The 21007-nt window shown below is 46.3% G+C and overlaps 1 pseudogene; it reads right to left on the reverse strand.

Annotated features, from left to right (window-relative positions):
* The window catches only part of LOC110334194, a 1214-nt pseudogene extending 1075 nt beyond the window's left edge, over positions 1-139 (reverse strand).
* Positions 140-21007: the final 20868 nt, after the last annotated feature.

Raw genomic sequence — 21007 nt, forward strand, 5'->3', positions numbered from 1 at the left:
TGGGCTGAGGAGCCACAGGTGAAGTCGGGGGTGATGGTGGATTCTCACTGGCCTGCGTAGCAACAGGTGAAGTCGATGCTGAATCTGATGGGTTTTTCATCTTGGAAGTGAACTCCTGATTTCCTTCTTCCTCAGCCATGCTTGCAGCGTCGACACACACCTACTATTGTTATTTTATGTTTTGGCAAGGGCTAAAGCAGAGCCTCCCTTTGGACTCTGCCTCAGGTCACCTGGACTCTTCTTTTTTCTTCCTGGGGTCTGTCAGCTTCCTTATAATTTCCGTGTGGCAAGGTATAACACTCAGTACAAGTGCCCGCAAATTGCGTCGGTCTAGCTTGAGCTGCTGCATGGCTCAAACCAAACACAGACCCTTCTGGGGTCTTCTTGTTTAACAGCTGCCTGTCAGTTTCTGGTGGGATTTTTTTTTTTTTTTTTTTCAAAAACCACATTGGGTTTCTGTCAGCACTGGGATGATTCCAACAAGATTAAAATGAACTTTGGAGATGCTCTGTGGAATCTTGGAAGCGTTGAGAGGATTGATTAGAGAGCTCTACTTCCGGCTCCATATTGATCAGCCTCTCCTGGCAGAGGGAAGAGGTAGAGTAGAGCTTCATGGGAGAGAAAAAGCCAGTGCCAGGCTAGGGAGATGGCTCAGCCAGGAGCGTACTTTTCTTGCAAGCCTGAGGATCTGAGTTCAACCTCCATAATCCACACTAAAATTAAAAAAAAAAAAATCAAAAACAAAACAGGTGTGTGATTCCAGAGCTGGAGAGAGAGAGAGAGAGAGAGAGAGAGAGAGAGAGAGAGAGAGAGAGAGAGAGATATCGATCCCTGGGACTTACTGGTTGGCTAGTCTAGTCTTCTTCTTCTTTTTTTAAAAGATGTCTTTATTATTGTATGAAAGTACACTGTAGCTGTCTTTAGACACTCCAGAAGAGGGCATCAGATCTCATTATGGTTGCTGGGATTTGAACTCAGGACCTTCGGAAGAGCAGTCAGTGCTCTTACCCACTGAGCCATCTTGCCAGCCCAAGTCTAGTCTTCTTTATAAGCAGCTACGGGCCAATGAGAAACCCTGCCTCAAAAACAGATGGGCGGCAACTGAATGATAACACCCAAGGCTTCCTCAGACTCTCACACATTTGTGTGAGTTCTCTCTCTCTGAAGACCAGTCAGTCATTAAAAAGAAACCACACCAGTGGTTCTTAACCCATGGGTCACGACCTCTTTGGGGGGGGGGTTGAATGATCCTTTCACAGGGTCCCCTAAGACCATCCAGGAAATACGGATATTTACATTACGATTCACAACAGTAGCAAAATCACAGTTATGAAGTGGCAACAAAAATGATTTTATGGTTGGGGAGGGAGTCGCCTCGACACGAGGAACTGTATTGCTAGTAGAACTAGTAATCTCAGGGCTAGTCTACATAGTATACTTAGAACAACAGCAGAGTCACTCCCACACACAGGAATTTACAATGACCTAGGAAGCAGGAAGGTTGTGGTCTAACAAGGAACTAGAGTAAATACTTAGAACAATAGCTGAGTCACTCCCATACACAGAAATTTACAATGGCCTTGGGGGAAGGTGGACTATACAATAGACTAGAATTGGAACTATGTCAAGGGCATGAAGCCCTTGCCCCTGGCTTCTAAGATTAAATTGACCTTAGGTGGGGCTGCTTTTGATCCCAGTTGTTAACACTGATTTGATCCCAGTTGGTTCCTGTTAGCTTTTATGTATGTATTCTTCTGTTTTGTTGTAAAAGTCATTTTGCATCAGATAACTTCAGTGCACCTTGGATGACCTTAATGCATCACTTAACTTCCTTGTCTCCTTCTGTAATATAAGCCTGATGCTCAGTTTGAGAAGTTACATTCAGATATAACACTCCCTTGTGGTTGCGTCTATTTGTCACCTTTTCGCCGACTCCCTGCCTACCTGTACCGGGACCCTGATTCTCCTGCAGATCGAGGGGCTGACTGAGTCCAGTCCATGGCAACTTAGGGCTGGAGAGATGGTGCAGTGGTTAAAAGCACTTGCTGCCTTTCCAGAGGACCCAGGTTCAGTACTCAGCTGTGGTGGTTTGAATAAAAATGGCCCCTATAGTTCCCTGTTAGGGAGTGGCACTATAAGGAAGTGTGGTCTTGCTGGAGTAGGTGTGGCATTATTAGAAGAAGCACTAAGGGGCAGGCTTTGAGGTTTCAGAAGCCACTGCCAGGCCCAGTGGCTCACAGTCCCTTTCTGCTGCCTGCCTATACAGATGTAGAACTCTTAGCTCCTTCTCCAACACCACATCTGCCTATGTGCCACCATGCTTCCCGCCATGATGCTAATGGACTAAACCTCTGAACTGTAAGCCAGCCCCAGTGAAATGATTTTTATGAGAGTTGCTGTGGTCATGGTGTTTCTTCACAGCAATGGAAACCCTAAAGATACCAGCAAACACATGGTGACTCACAAATGTCCAGTTCCAGAGAATCGGTCTCTATAGCCACCAGGAACACACATAGTACAAAGACATACAAGTAGGAAAAACATTCATTTACATTCATGGGTGCATATATAGATAATTTCAAACGTGTTAAAATTATGCACAAAGTATATATTGGAATGTTGAAATGTTACCAGCCTAATATGCAAAACAGGGACAATTCCAAAATATTTTTGCAGTTGATACATTGTAACAGAATAGATGATAATGAAGGTGGGGCAGGTAGCACTGTCACCAGGATAATCATTATTACTCTTGTTCCCTGAGAGAAGTCTACACACTACTCCCTCCCTCCTGACAGCAGGGAAGCAGACAGATCCAAAGAACCAGGCCCAGAGCCCCTCTTAATACCAGTGCTGCCATGGCCTGCCTAAGCAGACATGAACAAAAGTCCCGCTTGGAACCTACACTCATCTTGGAATTCAAGAAATGACTTGATGCCTCACAGTGGTGTCTCTGACTTACGTCTCAGTCTAGCATTTTGTCAGAAAGGCGAGAACAACTTTCTATGACATTTTTAACATCTGTCGATGTTTCGTGGATTTGACAGCACAAAGAGGTTTTGTCATTGTTATCAACATTGTTTGCTTTTCATAAGTGAGTGACCCTTGGACCAAGGACAATTTCTAAAATATTAAAAAAAATTCTTTGGTCATGATATTACAGTTCGCATAGAATTTTTCAGAAAGTTCTCACATTGATTTCATGATAAAGAGATAAACGAGTCACCGGGATAGGGTCTGTGTTACAAGGTGCCACCAGTCAGTCGTGGGTGGTCTGTCCAGCGTGGTTTTTAACCTTCTTGTTTGCTTTCCTCCGTTCATCCTCCAGCAATTGTGGTTTTATTTTATGGATCAAGTGAGAGGGATTTCCCATCCATAGCAGAGTCATGGAGATGGAGCCAATTGGGGTATGACTTCCCTGCAATCTAAGGGGAGTCTGCTACTGGGCAGCACCCACAGAGAGATGCTGCTCTCTTCTGGGGGCCCCCAAGATGGTATGCTACACTTGGGTGGGAAGTTGGATAGATGGATGTCCCTGCCGTGAGCTCCGAGTGTCTATGATCAGTAACTGATTTCCTTCCCAGCCTTACTGTGGAGAAGACTGGCTTGCAATGGAGCTCACTGTGATGTAGGCAGACATCTGAGCAGAACTTCAAGGTTCCTGTGCAAGCATTAGCTTGTGCCGGACTTACAAGGGAAGACAGTGAAAGATCTGTGCCTCTGATAACCGTGCCCAGTCGTCGTAGGAACCACTTTTGAATATGTGGGCAGGAGCGCTGGGACTTCCCAGCATCCCAGCTGTACGACCGACCTCTCACCGAGATAACATAACCACTGCTACACAAGGGGAGCACACTTCCCCCTCACCCCGTGCTATTTCCAGGTCCCCAAAATTCCAGATACTTTTTTCCCTCTCTCTTTTCTTCCCTCTCTCCTTCCTTTCTTCTCTCCCTTGTTTCCTCTTCTCTTCCTCCTTTTTTTTTTCCTCCAAAAGTCTCAGGAGTGAGCTTGAACTTCTGAACTTCTGATCCTCCTGCCTCTGCCTCCACCTCCCGAGTGCTGGAATTACAGATGTGTGCACCACACCCGGCTTGTGTAGGACTGAAGGCGGCATTCAGGCATTCACTCATCCTTCTTGTTTCTTAGTCACTGAGTGGATCTGTATCAGAGGGTGGTCTGGAGCTTGCTCTATAGCCCACACTGACCTCAAACTTACCATCCTTCTGCTACCACTTCCTGAGCGCTGGGATTGCAGATGTGTGCCACCACCATCCTGGCCCAAATGTCTTTTCTTAAAGTCTGTTCATTTTGATGGACAGGTAACTGTTGCATGTGTCTGGGGTTCGGTGGGACGCTTTGATCCACACTTCCATGGTGCAATGCTCTAACGTGAGCATCTTAACAGCCACACGACGTCTGCGAATCACCCAGCATTCTGCAGTTCTTTGCTTTAGAAGGGGCAGCAGTCCTATCTGTTCTGGGTAGGATGAGTTCAAAGTGAGCTTGTCAGAACAGAACTCCTCTATCTGCCGGCCGTGAGTCTCACTTCCTGTCTTGTCTGACCGAAGAGGAGAGAGTTTGTTTGCCAGCTAAACACACTTTTAAAAGGACTTTGAAGAAGTTAATCATATCAGGAACCAGAAAGTCACTTCTGCCTGGGGCACCAAAAGGACGATCCAGACTTGGGTCTGGTGACTGCCCTACAGGCTTAGAGCCTTACCTCTTTTTGAAACATCACCCTAGATTGTCTTCCAGAGCCCTGCCCTTGTCTTATGCTACCTCCACCTTGTAAATGTCATATTCCAGTTCTGTTCATGGCTTTGGGAGGAGCTGGTGAGAGCAGGTGGACCCCGATGCACAGCCCATCAGCTTCATTGCAATCCTGCCTTGGAAGGGGGTAGTGGTGGCTCGGGAAGTCACACTGAACACAGATCGGGTATAAGGAACACGCCTGTGCCCCTCCCAAAATCATACAGCAACATCCCACCAGGACAAGGAGACAAACCCTTTTAGGAGATGCCATGCTTTGCATATGAAATGTCCCACCATTTAAAAACTAGTGGTGGCGCAGTTCAGGGAGGAAATGGATTCTTAGGAGGTGGAGCCTGCAAGAGGAAGTCGGCCAAGGGGCCGAATTTTATTGGCTGGCCTCACTGGCGGTTCTCCCTCTTTGCTTCATGCTCTTGCTGCCACCACGATGAACTCTCTGTTCTCCGTACTGTAAGGCAAAACAAACCCTTTCTCCCCGATGTCACCTATCAGGTTATTTTACCACAGCCACAGAGAAGACACGATTACAAAAGGCAAAGGTAAAATGAAGTTATGGAGTGTCCTCAGGAGAAGAGAGGACACAGACAAGCAAAGATGGATGAACACAGGAAGGCATCAACCAGGCAGAAAGGCTCCACAGTCAGTTCTCAGGCTTCCTATCTCCAGAACCATTTGAGAACAATCTCTGCTTTTAAAAATATCTATCTATCTATCTATCTATCTATCTATCTATCTATCTATCTATCTATCTTTCTTTCTTTCTATCTATCTATCTATCTATCTATCTATCTATCTATCTATTCATTATATATGAATACACGGTTGCAGTCTTCAGACACACCAGAAAAGGGCATCAGATCCCATTACAGATGGTTGTGAGCCACTATGTGGTGGCTGGGAATTGAACTCAGGACCTCTAGAAGAGCAGTCAGTGCTCTTGATCGTTGAGCCATCTCTCAACCCCCCAATCTCTGCTTTTTAACATGCCCAGAGTGGAATGTCACTGAGACCAAAGGAACTCCCAGGGCGGGTTCCAGGGATGCAACTGTGGGCCCTTGGGTGGTAGCAGACATTTAGCTAAGTTCTTTTTTCTTTTTTCAAAAGTATTTTGTGTGTGTACTAAAGGCACAAGCAAGAAAAAAACAATCTGTCTCTCTTTAACTTATGGTCTGGTGGGAGGACAGATAAACCCATAAATAATTATGGTTATCTCAAATAAAATCTGCATACAACAACAAAAACACACTATGGCCTCTTGGGGGGGTCAGAGTCTTCTGATTTTTTGATCTCTGAGCAGAACCATGAGCAGTTGGAAGGAGACCAACGCAGAAGCCTCTGAAGCGCCATTTCAGCGAAGCAGACCCTTGGGCAGCTTTCCTGGAGTGGAAACTCCCTGTCTGAGACAAAGGCATGTGACATCAGGACAGTGGTGATCAAAAGAGTGTGTGGCAAGGGTGGCATGGGAGCCCTGCAGAAGACCCTTTCAGTCAGCGTGAAGAGACTAAAGTTCCAGAATTCTAGTGACGAGAGCTCACACTGGAGGGAGGACTTTGGCAGGGGACTGATGTGATCGAATCTGCCCTCAGAAGGCATCTCCTCTGGTCTCCTGACTGGGAGGTGAGCAGATATGAGGAGAGCTGCTTGCAACCATGAGGCTTCCACACAGATGGGGAAAGCCCTGGGTTCACTCAGGGAGCATAATAGAGAGAAAGAGGTTGTGTCTGGGATCTGTCCACAAGCTGGCCCAATCGTGAGGACGTAAGATCAAATCTCCACCATCCATGTAAGGAGCCAGGAAGATCACATACAACAACATACACAACAACATACAACCTGGAACCTGGAACCCTCAGTGTTGTGTCGGGTGGAGGCAGGAGGATGGCTGGGACTTATTGGTTACCAGTCTAGCTCCAGGATCAGTGAGAGACCCTGTCTCAAAGGTATAGGCAGAGAGCGACGGAGCGGGACACCAGCATCCCAGTGGTGCCTTCAGTGAGGTGGGCTTGGTGCTAAAAGATCAGCTCCTGTGATGTACAGGGCAGGAGCTGCAAAGGATGTTAAGGTGTAGGAGGGCACAAGATGTCAGTCATCGATGCTAGGATCTAAGAAGAGATGCTACCCGCATGAACTGCCAGTCAGGAGAGCAGACATGTACAGATGGATGAACACACAATGGGAAATCCCATAATCACCAGATATGGCCCAGAAAGGCCAGATATGAAGTAGCACATATCAGAATCCAGGAGTCTTAAAGTGTGTGTGTGTGTGTGTGTGTGTGTGTGTGTGCACCCATGTGGATGTAGGTACCATCAGAGGCCAGGAGAGGGCACTGGATTCCCTGGAGCTGGAGTTACAAGTGACTGTGAGCCATGTAATGTGGGTGGTAGAATCTAACTTAGGTCCTTTACAAGGGCAGCAAGCACACTCTTATCCATCGAGTCATTGCTCCAGCCCCATGCTAATAAATCTTTTATTACTAAAAGACTCATAAACAAACAAACAAACAAAACAAAACAAAACAAAAAACAAAAACATTCTCTTTCCTTGGAATTCTGTGTCCCCAGTCTGTCATCCCTGCTTCACCGCAGGGAGGGACAGCTTCTTGTGTTGGTGATCTGGGGTTGGTACCCACAATTCAATTCCAAGGGCTGCTGTTGGCTTTGTCTTTAGTTCTCTGTATTGCTAACTTACTGTCCATTGCCAATTAGGGGCATTTTCTTGTTTCAGATTTCACTTTTCCTCTTGCTTTTCTTCCTCCTTCAAGACAGTAATTCTATTACCTTTTGTTATTTTATCGACCGCTGTAGTCGATGCACTTAAATTTCCATTTCCTGTTCTAAGAACTTTATTCAGTGTCTCTGACTCCGCTCAATATGAAACAAAAATACATCCCTGCCTGCCCTCTGCCTAGCGCTCCCTTCACCCTCCCACCTCCTCCCTGTCACACTTGAGGACATTTTGTTTGTAAAAGTTGGTTACATTTATCTTCTGCTCTGCTCAGACTTCTGTGCTCAGCTTGCTGCTAAGAACTGAACACAAAACAGCTTTGACATAATCCTATTTATTCTTATTCATGATTTAGGCCAACGGCTGGGCTGAGACCACATGAGTATCGGTGTGATGCTAAAAGAAAAATGACCCCAAATCAACTTCATTCTTTTTTATGATTTCTCCGAATTGGCTGCACATTTGGGTCACAACTACATGCAGAAAATTTGTTTTTCTAGAAAAGTATTTATTTGTTTGTTTGTTTAGGCAGGTCTGTTACCTTTCTTATTCTTTTCCCCCTAAACTAGGGCTGGAGAGTAGGCTCTGAGGACGAAGGCACGTCTCTCAAAGGCTCGGTTCCTGACATTCACACAATTGTTAACAGTTTGTAACTTCAGTTCCAGGGGATCCAGTGGCCTAATTGTTTTGTTCTGTGTACCAGGCTCACAGAGGGTGCACACATATATGCTCAGGCAAGTACTCCTACACATAAAATAAAAACGAAGAAATCTTAAAAAAAAAAAAAAGTTCTTTGGCCGTTTATTTGGGCTTTCTTCAAGTCTTTATTGATACCTTTTTTTTTTTTTTCCCTAGGTGGCATTCTTGATTCTGAGAATAAAGATGGGAATGAAGCAGGCCCCAATCTCTGTACTTCTTGAAACATCCATTCCTTCTGTCAGAGGTGAAGGTAGCAGGCAAACACAGAGGTAAGTGCATGTGGAGGAGGAGCTGGTGATGGTGCTGTTCAGAAGGTGGACTGGGCCACTAAGGAAGTGGCGTGCAGATGGAAGTCGCAGGTTTGAATACAGAGATTTGTGCAGCCTTTCTTGGAATGATATATCAGTTAACTTGTGTTGCTGCTGCAACAAAGTATCTGGCAAACGGAACTGATGGATGGCAGAGTTTATTTTGGCTTATGGATTCAGGATGTGCAAACCAGCCTGGTGGGAAGCCATGGTTGTAGGAGCTTGACACTGTAGGTCACATTGTATCCACAGGGGAGAGGGAGAGGGAGAGGGAGAGGGAGAGGGAGAGGGAGAGAGACAAACAGAAAGGGAGACAGAGACACACAGAGAGATACAGAGAGGCACAGAGACAGAGACGGAGAGATGAATGACATTGCTCAATGACTTTCTTTCAGTCCCACACACCTGAGTGGGTCTTCTCAATTGAACTAACTCAGAAAATCCCTCCCAGAGATGCCCAGGAATTAGTTTCTATCACGATGCCAGTCCCATCACTTGGCAAGGGAAATCAGCCACCACAGCACCTTGGGCTTTATTCAAGTTCACGCTACTCAGTGCTCTTGACTTCTGTAGAGAAGGGAGCCTAGGGGAGTCGGTACATTTGAGCCTGGAAGCCTGGTTGAGGTGCAAGACTCTCTTCTTGTGCTGTTCCCCAACTCCCTGACCAATCTAAGTACAGACTCTCCTGCCTGACGGCTGAGGTGAAGTCAGGGGCCGTAGTTCTTCTGGTCACAGCATCCACGTTTGCCCCAGGCTTTTCTTTCAGTCTGGTCCTGGCGTCTTCATCCATAGAGTGGGGGATCCGGAGTGGTTTCTGCGTTTAGTGTCGCACCCCAGTGAAGCTTTTACTAAAAAAGGCTATGCCATGGCCAAACTAGCAGTTTTCTGAGTGAGGGCAGGATGAGGCTAACAATTTTAGTGTGGCATCCAATTCCTACAAAACTCTGTTCATGTTTCCTTCTATGCTCAGAAGCTGAGCCCCCATGCCACGAAGGATTCAGAATGCCAGTCTCAGGGGTATCACAGAGGGCAGGGACTGTGTGCTCCAGCCTGCTCTTTCAGACAGTAATGACTTCTTTAGGGAAAAGAAAATGGGATGAGGTCATCATGAGTGACTGCCAGGTTTTGCTTTGCTCATTCTTCAGCCTCCAGATTTCACCTAATGAACATGATTTATTAAGCTAACACACTAGACTGCATTAAAGGAGAATGCTCCATTCGTACCCTAGATTTGAGCAAATAAGAGACACATGTTTTATTTTTATTTATTTATTTTTAAAGATTTATTTATTTTATGTATATGAGTACACTGTAGCTGTACAGGTGGTTGTGAGCCATCATGTGGTTGCTGGGAATTGAACTCAGGACCTCTGCTTGCTCTGGCCCCGCTTGCTCAGGCCCTCCCCCCCACCTCACTTGGGCCCAAAGATTTATTATTATATGCAAGTACACCGTAGCTGTCTTTAGACACACCAGAAAAGGTTGCCAGATCTTATTACAGATGATTGTGAGCCACCATGTGGTTGCAGGGATTTGAACTCAGGACCTTTGAAAGAGCTGTCAGTGCTCTTACCCACTGAGCACTCTCACCAGCCCACGACACATGCTTTAAAGATCTGTCAGATGGAGTTTGACTTTAGCATCGTGCTGGGAGCAATCTGCCTTTGCCCACTTCCCAAGAAAGCTACAGAGAGCATGAAATGAAAGGGAAGCAGATCTTCCTTCTCCCTCCCTCCTCCCTTCCTCCCTCCTTCCCTCCCTCCCTCCCTCCTCCTCTTGCTCCTTCCCCTTTCCAGTATCTCCCTCCACCACCCCTCCCCCCTTTATGAGACATGTCTCTTGTACTCCAGCCTGGGGCTCAAACTCACTTTGTAGCTAAGGCTGACCTTGAACTCCTAATCCTCCTGCCTCCTCTACCTCCAGAGTGCTGGAATTAAAAGTATGTGCCCCCACGTGTTCTTATGGCTAAGGAAAAAGGCCATTGGTTCGTTTGAATTTAGTTTAAAGCTTTACTGACATCTCTATATTTATTTTAATTTTTAAAAAATCTTTATTAAAATGCAGGGATCTTGTCCTGAGTCTCCCTAGACCCTGGGGTGTTCTGATGGGTGCCCATGATCTTCCTTAGAGAACACTTGATTGACAAAGAGGGGTCAGCAGACAGGAGCGTGTAAAGAACACACACGTGGGAAAGCAACGCAGCTGAGCTTCCTTACTTTAAAGATGGGAAGAGCCCTTTCCACATTCACAGAATAGGTGACACTACAGAGTCAGAAAACTGAGGCTGGGGTCCTAGCCCCCCCCCCCCCCCCCCCGTAAAACACTGCTGCAGTAGAAGGCAGCCTTGTGCCGCCATTTGCCCATCTGGGAAAGAGAACTACTCAGCATGAGGCCCAGTGACTAGAATAATGGAAGCTGTCAGTAAACGACAACTCTTAAGATCCTTATTAGAAAACTTTGCTCTGGGTAGAATGGGCGTGTCACCCAAGTGAGGGGCAGCAGGGCATAGCACAAGCTACTTCTCTTCTCTGCTCCTCACCCGTCCCCCCAGTGTTCCCTTTCTTGTATTGTGCTAGGCCGACTGATAATGAAAGTTTGTACATGGATGGATTTCTTTCATAATCATAACAAATCCAATAGAAGTTGCCAGATGTTTCTGCTCGGCCAAGGAATGAAGTTAATGGATGCATATCAGCGCTCAAAGCTAAGATTTAAAGACTGATTGCTAAGGACAAGCATCCGTTAAAAAAAAAAAAAAAAATGTATAGGTTGGCATTTCAGCATTCCCGGGCAGCACAAACCAGTGTTTGATCACATCTGGTCCCCATCAAGCCTGAAGTGTTACATAAATACACGCACAGTTTATAGGGTGAGGCGGCCATATGGAGACGGGCTAAGCTTTGTTCTGTTTAAGCTCTTGCAGATGAGGCCCAGGAGGCTGCCTGACAGCCATGGGCTTCTCAAGGGATGGAGCTCTTTGCTCTACTCAGCACCTCGGAGCGGAGATTCCATCGCCTGCCTCTCCGTACGAGCAGTCCCTACTCCTAGCCACACTGGGCGGAGGTCAATTATAGGGACCTGTGAGTTCCACCCACCTCTCTACGTCCATCCGTTACCCAGCCAAGCATCCATCTGCTGAAGTTTGAATGAGTCATGTCCCCTGTAGACTTGGGGATTTGAACACTTGGTCCCCAGCTGGTGGTGCTGTTTGGAGAGGTGGTGAACCTTGCTGGAGGAAGCACATTACAGGAGAAGGCTTTGGGATCACGCAGCCTCCTCCTAGTTCCCCGTTTGCTCATTCTGCTTTGTACCACGTGTTTGAAGATGTAAGCTGGCGGGTTCCGGCTCCTCCTGCCTTTCTTGTTGCCCGTGCTGTCGTGCTGCATGGCCGCGATGGAGTTTTACCCTTCCGGAACCTCAGGCCAAGATAAACTCCTTCCATAACTTGCTTTTGGTCATCACGTCTTTTCACCATAGCAGAATAGTCTGCAGTGCGTCAGCCATCCGTCTGTCTGTCTGTCTGTCTGTCTGTCTGTCTGTCTGTCATTTATATCTCCATTTGTCTCCCACTAATATCAATTAATTTATATCCCCATCCCCATCCCCATCTCTTTATCCAGCCCTTTATAAATCCCTCCTTCAATCTTTTGTACGTACACACATCCGCCCATCCACCCATCAATATCGCCAACTACTCATCTCCTTCCGTCCACTTGCTCAGTGAGTCTATCTCCTAATATGTGCAAAGCCCTGCTCTAGACACATAGAATCTGGTAGCCAACAAGTCATCCAGTGACCCTTGTGCATTTCTGGGGGAAGAGATGAACATTAAGCACAGCGATTCTATGGGAGGGTGCTAAGTGTTCCAAGAGTACGCTATGGGAGAATCCTGGCCAAAGATCCAGAAAAAGCTTCCAAGAGTGCTTAAGGTGGGCAGGGGGCCCTTCGGGCCACGAGGCAGTCCCTGGACCTGCTGTAGATGCTGTTCCTGGTGGCTTCATGGTTGGTGATTCCTGATGACACAGCTTCCAAAGCAAGGCGATTCCTCCTCCAAGCCAAAGTTTCTCAGTACCAGGTCTAACTTAAGGAACGAAGCCAAGAAAGATGTATGCCTTTAACCGTAGTGAAGGTTGAGGAGGAGAACCGGCTTTTAAAATTCTTCCTGCCCAAGGCATGGTGACATGAGATGTCACAGACGGGTCCCACCCTTTGTCCAGAGCTGACCACACCATTGTATATGGTTTGCTTTGCAGTAGGAACAAGCCACTGTGAGCCGTCTCTCTTCCTAGGCCCAGCACACTTATTTGCAATGGGCACCCTATCTCTCCGTGCCCTTGTGTGGTCAACCTGACCCAGATAAGAAACAAGAAGCAGATAACACCTTATTCCGGCCCCTGGGGAAAAGAGTCTTACACAAAAGCCCCCCTCCATCTGGGGCCACCTATTTTCTGAGGAGCCTAACTGTGGGCAGGCAGGCTAGGGGGCTGTAAGGCTGGGTCTTGACAGTGATTACACATTAGAAGTAATTACACTGATCTTGTTTGTGTTGTCCATAGCCGTGCCTAGATCTCAGGCACGGGGACTCTGGTTTTGCCCTAGGCTATAATTTGTTTGTAGGGACAGCATTTTTATGCCACTCCCAAGCTGGCTACCTGTGTGCTGTGGCCATTCATTTCCTGTGGTATAGGGTAGCAGTTATACAACCCAGAGGGTGGCCTCTGATGGCCTTGTTCTCTGTGACCTATACTTTGGGAGGCAGAAGAGAGGCCCTCTGTTTCTGAAAGCAACTCTGCAAGATAATTACACTGGGCTCCTCCAAGGATCGTCTGCATGGGGAGAGCTGCTGCCAGCCTAGGGATGTGGCTCAGGCTTCAGGGCAGGGTGCTTGCCTGGCGTGCATAAAACTTCAGCACTGCAGAACCCCAAAGTAGAGGTCCACACCCGTTATCCCGGCACTCGGGAGGCGGAGGCAGGAGAATGGCATTTCAGGTTATCCTTAGCTACACCGATAGTTAAGGAGTCTGAGTAGGCACCCTTCTCTCTCTCTCTCTCTCTCTCTCTCTCTCTCTCTCTCTCTCTCTCTCTCTCTCTCTCTCTCTCTCTCTCTCTCTCTCTCGGTTATAGAATAAGCTCATGTGTGCTTCTGAGGGCCAGTCAGTCACCAACAGGAGAGTTATGAAGGACAAAGGTCGTTCCACTCCACAGTGGAACTTTGTCATAAGCACCAAGTTCCAAAATCTGGGACTGAGGCAATCACTAATAGGTTTCTGGAGCATTTCCCCCCGTACACGTGTGCTTTTCTCTATAAAACATGAACATATTGTTCAATTACTTAAAGCAGCCGTGGAGAGACGGAAGGTGGGAAGAAAGCCAGTCTTGGGTGAACCACGTGTATCCACAATGCGAGAGCATTTTTGTCAGTCGTGTATGCAGATCGCCAAAATCCTTATGGAAGAAAAAGTCATGTGGCCCCCTGTGGGGACAGAAATGGCTTATGCAGTCCACAGGGGAAGCTGGGAAGTAAGTTTTTCAGCAGGAAACTATCACTCTTAACTCTGAGTACGCACAGGGAAGGAGTGTTTATAGCTGTTTTCTGCTGAGGAGGGTCTGTGACTGAGGGGTTAGTTCTGGGTCCATTGAGGAAGGGGATCCTCTGGTCCTCTAGAGGGGAGGGGAGGGTCTTAACTCGATCAGCCGGAAGTGGGTCAGGCAATTGCATTCCTGAGGAGTCGTGGGAAATTACTATTAGAGGACTGTAAGCCCAGGATTTGGTTACAGAGTAGAACTGAGAGATTTTTCTGGGCGGATAGAAAGGGGCAGAGGTGAGAGACTGGAATGGGCGTGAGAGAGACATCGAATTGATTGACAATGATTCGTCCCATGGCCAGAACTGCTGGCAAAAACAAAACAAAACAAAACAAACAAAAAAAAAAACGAGCCAGCAGAAGTAAGGGAGCAACAGGGCATCAAAGGAGGGGAATGGGGAGGAATCAGGACTAATGGAAAGAACTGGCCCCAGGTGAAAGGGCTGAAGGTCCCTTTTAGCCAGAGATTCTCCGCGGTAAAATGTCTTACTGTAGATGTATCGGGAACATGCTGAGCTGTTGTGGGGGAGAGCTACGGAGAGAGCTACGGCGGAACGTTTTGTTTGGATGTAGGAGTAGGAGGTTCAGTAAGTAAGGCATTTAAAAGACAGGGTGAAAGCAGAAAGCATGATGGTACTAAGAGGGAAGAGGGATCCAGGGGGGAGCGGGGGAAGTATGGAGCCAGAAGCCTACACACAGGAGGAGGCTTGGGGTTGAATTTTTCTGATCTCCATCTCTGTCGCGTTGGGCCTGTTGGCCTGGAAGTGGCATGTTCGCAGAGGAAGGGCGCCAGTCTCATCCGGGAGCCAGATCTATTTCTTTTTAGTTTGTGGATGCTGCGGCAGTCAAGGAATCGAGCTGGTCCTGAAGGATGTTAAGGAGATCCAAGCTGGTGAGAGAGGATGGATGACTGACGCACAGAAAGTTCCAGGCCACCGGTGTCAGTTCTGCATCCCCAAATAACGTGCACAGTGGCAAGAAGAAGGATGAGTCAGATGGCCCTTGGCCTCTTAGTCCCCTTTTCAGAGGTTACCCGAACTCCTTTTTGGAAAAGAAAAAAAAAAAACAAAAAACAAAAAACAAACAAACAAAAAGCCCAGCTGTTTAGAGGAGCAGTTTGTAAAGCAAGATAACCAAATTAAATGAGTGATAAGAAATAGTCTTCAAAATTTCTTGGGAAACATCCACAAACATCAGTGTCTAAGCCCATGTACTCTTTGCAGGCCTCAAGGAGGGACTGCGGGCAAGGGCTCCTCTCTATCCAGGTAGAGAGGAGAGTCTATCGTCAAAGCACCACAGGTGAGTACAGGTTGGAGAGAAGGCCCTTTATCTAAGCCATCTCCTTCTGAGGACTCTGAAGGCTTGGCCTATCAGGTGATAGAATCGTTCACCGACTCTACAGATTACAAACAAGCGAACACTCGAAATACTATCAAAAGGCGCTGCTTGGATACCCTGAATAATCTTCCAAAGCTGTGAGTTTGATGACAGAATATCCGGCACCTTCCTTGAATGAGGGAACATGATGGCTTGGGTATGAACTCTGAAATTAGCTTTTGCTAAGAGCAAGAATTGAATGCCAGGGTAAAGCGCATGACCCATGGAAATATCCCATCGGCCCCATCTCAGTGAGCTAATAGGCTTAGGTAAAAGGCTCTTCTGTTCACAACGTCCTTATACGTCAGTTCAGGACTCATTGAAGGCAGAGTAATTATTATTCCCATCTCTGTTGTTTGAGACATTTAAGATATGAGACGGGACTCTGAGATCCTCCATTGGGCAAGGACATCCATTCTCTGTCATGTGAGGCATGAAGAGTAATTGATTTTTTTTTAGATGAAGACAGTATATATATCTTCTTCTTCTATTGCTTCTGGTCCCATGTGACCAGAGAAGTTCGGGCCTACAAAGCCAGAGGCAGTGAAGTCTAATCAGCTGGAGACAGAAGAGGCCCATTCATTGCAGGTCTTATTTCCTGGGTATCCTTGTCCTAGAATGAGGCTAGCATTCAACTTACTCTGGTGGGATGGTGCTCCATCCAAGGGACCCCGTGCTGCATCTATGGGGATGACCTGAACCTGGGGGCTCCTGCCATGCAATAGTAGGATTGTAAATGTAGCCCATTTTACTCACGCATTCAGTCCTTCACGACTGTCTTTCCTATACCCGACGTTGAGTATTATTTTACGTTAGGAAACTTTACATTGACTTCAGCTTGTTTACTTCCTCTTTAGGCTTCACTTGTGACAACCTAGACAGTACACTGCATTGTGGGAGATAAGAGAAGACCATATGATGGGAGGAAAATTGGTCTCTCTCTCTCTGAGTTTGTCTCTGTAGATAAATTACATACTTCTGATCATGTTACCTAGTTCAATCATTTACAAGATCATTAACTTGTATATCTTAATTACCTTTAACAATTTATAATAAGTTAGTAACTAATGTATAAGATTGGGGTTTTATTTTATTATTTACTTAAACCAGTCGTGTCTGGTTTTACCCTAGGTCTTTGGGCTATCTAGACTCTGATTCTTCCTTACCCAAGCAGTGCTGGGTATTGGTTTCTTCTTAGGGGGTGGGCCTTAAGTCACATCAGACATTGCTTGGCTGCTCTCACAAGTCCTGCACCACCATTGCCCTGGCCTGTGCTGCAGGCAGGATAGCTTGTAGGTCAAAGGTGTTGTGGCTGGGTCGGTGTCCACCTTGCTTTTTTGGCGGCCTGCAGAGTACCTTCCCACACCAACGAGACTAGAACCCAGGGGTGAGTGTTCCATATATGCACCAGCAGCTCCACTTCATGGTCAATGAGCTGTGTGGATGCTGTTCTTGGCAATGGGGCCCCACTGTCAGTTTGCAGAGGGCAACCGTCTACCTTAGCAACAGCCTGGGTTGTTTGGGGATTTCCATGGGGCCCTCTTGGCCAATAACTCAATTGATGCGACCCAGTCCTCCCCCTGGAAGCCTTGCCTGGCAACAAGAGACTCCATTACAAGGGGTCCCCGTTAGGATCTCCTTCATCGACTCTGGGAAGTTTCCACTGTGCTAGGCTTTGTACCAGGTCGCTAAATGCCCACCAATTCCAGCCATCTCCACACACTCCTCCTCCATTCCGCATACCCCGCCCCCCCTGATTCCTCCTGTTCCCATCTTCTCCCACCCCTAGTCCACTTGTAAAATTTAAACTATGACCACTTTCCATGCATTTCCCTCTAGACCCCTCCTCTTTACCTACCCTCTCTGGGTCTATGGACTGTAGCTTGGTTACCATTTACTTAGTGGCTAATATGCACTTATATATAAGTACATATCATATTTGTCTCTCTGGTTTGGGTTACCTCACTCAGGATAATTTTTTTTTCTAGTTGTATTCACTTGCCTGAAAATTTCATGATGTTTTTTAACCGATGAATAATACTCTACTGTGTAAAAGTACCACATTTTAAAAAAAAATTCCATTCTTCTGTTGAGGGACATCTAGGTTGTTTCCAGTTTCTGTTTTTCATGAATAAAGCTGAATTGAACATGGCTGAGCAGGTGTCCTTGTGGTAGGCTGGAGTGCCCTTTGGATACATGCCCAAGAGTGGTATAGCTGAGAGGTTGATTGACTCCTAATTTTCTGAGGAACTAATGTATTGATTTCCATAGTGGCTGCACGAGTTTGCACTCCCACGAGCAATGGAAGAGTGCTCTTCTTCCACATCCTTGCCAGGATGTCATGAGTTGTCCATCGTGTTATTGATCTTAGCCCTGCTGATGGGTATAAGATTGGAATTTCAGAGTAGTTTTGATTTGCCTTTCCCCGATGGTTAAAGATATAGAACATTTCTTTAAGTGTTTCTCAGCCATTTGAGATTCTCCTATTGAAAATTCTCTGTTAGAGCTGTACTCCAATTTAAAAAAAATGATTTATTTATTTTATGTGTGTGAGTACACTGTCACTGTCTTCAGATACTCCAGAAGAAGGCATTGAATCCCGTGACAGATGGTTGCGAGCCACCATGTGGCTGCTGGGAATTGAACTCAGAACCTCTGGAAGAACTGTCAGTGCTCTTAACTGCTGAGCCGTCTCTCCAGCTCCCTGTACCGAATTTTTAATGGGATCATTTGCTTTGTTGATCTCTAGTTTCTTAAGCTCCTTATTTATTTTGGATATTAGTCCTCTATCAAATGTGGAGTTGGTAGAAATCTATTCCCATTCTATAAGCTGCCATTTTGTCCTTTAGACAGGTTTTGTTGTTGTTTTTGTGGTTTTTTTGGGGGGGGGTGTTTTGTTTTGTTTTGTTTTTGCCTTACAGAAGTTTTTCAGTTTCATGCGCTCCTACTTATTAATTGTTGATCTCAGTGCCTGTGCTATTTGTGTCCTGTTCAGAAAGTCTCCTTAAGTTAGCCAATGAGTTTAAGGCCATCCCCCACTTTCTCTCCTGTCACATTCAGTGTATATGGTTTTATGTTGAAGTCTTTGATCCAATTGGAGTTGCGTTTTGTGCAGCATGATAGATATGGATCCATTTGCAGTTTTCTACATGCAGACATCCAGTTAGACCAGTACCACGTCTTGAAGATGCTGTCTTTCTCCCAATGTGTAATCTTGGCTTCTTTATAAAAAATAAGGTGTCAACATGTGTTTGGGTTTTTGTCTGGGTCTTCAATAGCTAATCCCCCACAATAAGCCTAGAGGCCTGTCTCCTAGGTGATTTCAAATCAGTCTTGTCAAGTTGACAACCAACACTGATCATCACATGGCATGCCCAGGGGAATTAGGGTCCTATACAGAGAGGTCCCTTCTTCTCTTGCTCTCCGACTGCTGGGGTGTGGACGGCCCTCCTTTGTCACAAGGTGAGCAGAACCAGGAGGTCTTTTCTCTGCCATGGGTTGGGCTGACTCCTAGGCTATGAACTCCCACAATAGTGTGCCATCCCAGCACAGGCCCAAAGCAAAAGGATCAAGTGGCAGTGGACTGGGACTTCTGAAAGCATGAGCCAAGTGACCTTTTCCTCCTGATAAGCTGGTAATCTCAAGTCTTCCGTCATAGTGGCAGACAGCAGCCTCACACAGTGTACACGTGACTTGGGTCCGCATCATAAGAAAGGTTTGGAACATGTGATGCTTCCCCAGAAATCCAGAGCCATCAGCAGGAAGAGAGGCAAGCTGAATTCTGGGCAAGGAGCACAGAAATGTGCCAGCTTTGGTGTCTAATTACTCTTTCATGCACCACAGTTCCACTGAAAATCTAGGCTTTCAGAAGCAGAGCTCAATCTTGGTTTCCAGGATGTCAATGTCAGTTCTGCTGCAAGATGTCTGGCATCTGGGGCTGGAGAGACGGCACTTGCTGCTCTTGCAGAGGACCGGGGTTCAATGTCAGCACCTCCTTGCCAACTTACGAGGGTCTATAACTCCAATCCCAAAATATCTGATGCCCCCTTCTGGCTTCAGTAGGCACTGTATGTATGCGGTACACAGACATATTCAGACAAAGCACTCATACATATAAATATTTTTTAAAAGAATGTCTAAAAAAAAAAAAAAAGATGTTCAGTATCTTAAAATAGTATTTGTTGCAAAGTAGAGAAGAAATATATTGGAGAAAAAGGTCATTTTTGTATCAAATATGTTTCCTATGGGTCCAACTTTCCACATAAAAGAAAAAAAGGAATGAAAAGGTTCAGGCAAAAATTTAATATTAAAAATTGTAAGCTTATCTTTGAGAAATATGTCAGAGCTAAATGTGGAATTGGCTTCCTTTGAATTGAGAATAAAAAAAATCTCCTTATAAGTTTATTATTTTCATATTCAATCTGTGTTCCCGTGACCCAGCATCCTGTCCTGCATTTATTTTTCTAAAGCAAGACATCATCGCATCTGGGAATGAAAGCAGAGTCACTGACCCAGGCGGGGAGTGGCGGGCTGAGGCTGGGTTCACTACTCCTGTTATGAGAACCCTAATAGGACAAATGTGGGCAGAGGAGCTGGGAGGAGGGGGCATGGGCAGAGGAGCCTGCTCCCCAGGTGATAGCTGCTGTTTGTCATCTTGTTCAGTTCAGAGTCCCTGCTCTCAGATTTAGGCTTGGGGTATGTGTGTGTGTGCGTGCGTGTGTGTGTGTGTGTGTGTGTGTGTGTGTGTGTGTGTGTTGGTGAGCAAGTACCTGCACAGGCATGCATGTGGACTCAAGACTGGAGACTGGCATTTCCAGGTGCTTTCTCTATCACTCTCTGTGTTATTTTTTTGAGAGGGATCTCTCATGGAACCTGCACTTCACCAATTGACTAAACTGGTTGACCAGTGAGCCTCTGGGATCTTCCTGTTTCTGCCTTCCAGGAGCTGGGGTTACAAGGGCATCGCCATGCCCAGCTTCTCACATGGGCTCTAGGGATTTGAACTCAGGACCCTGCACTTGCACAACAGCACTTTATCTGTTGAGCTACCTCCCCACAGTCCAGTGTCGGGTTTTGCAGGGAAGAGTGTACCAGAGATTGAAATCTATTGCTAAAAGCAGAGACCTTGAATTAACTGAGGACATGGGTTATTCTGTGGGAGACATTTTGCTTCCAGAAAAACTTGAGCCCACAACTCAGGCAAGCATTCCATCAAAATCTCAAACTACAGCTGATATGAAAAACAAACACAAAACAAAACAAAAAACAAAAAACAAAAAACCCATCTACCACCTAGCAGCCCACCTGCCAGCAATACTCTCATGTACGCTGGCTCCACGTGACCCTTAACTAGACTCCCAGTAAGAGGGAGACTTGGCAAGAGTTCCCAGCACCCACGCCTCTGGGTTTAAACAGCTTGTGAAAGATCAGAGGTTCAAAGTCCCTGGGACCCTGAAACATAAACATGAACAATAGGAATGAGTTAAAAAGGAAAAAGAAAAAAAAAAAGACAAGAAAAGGATGTTTCTATCATTTCCCAGC

The sequence above is a fragment of the Mus pahari genome, chromosome 16, assembly GCF_900095145.1.
Source record: "Mus pahari chromosome 16, PAHARI_EIJ_v1.1, whole genome shotgun sequence".
NCBI classification, from domain to species: domain Eukaryota; kingdom Metazoa; phylum Chordata; class Mammalia; order Rodentia; family Muridae; genus Mus; species Mus pahari.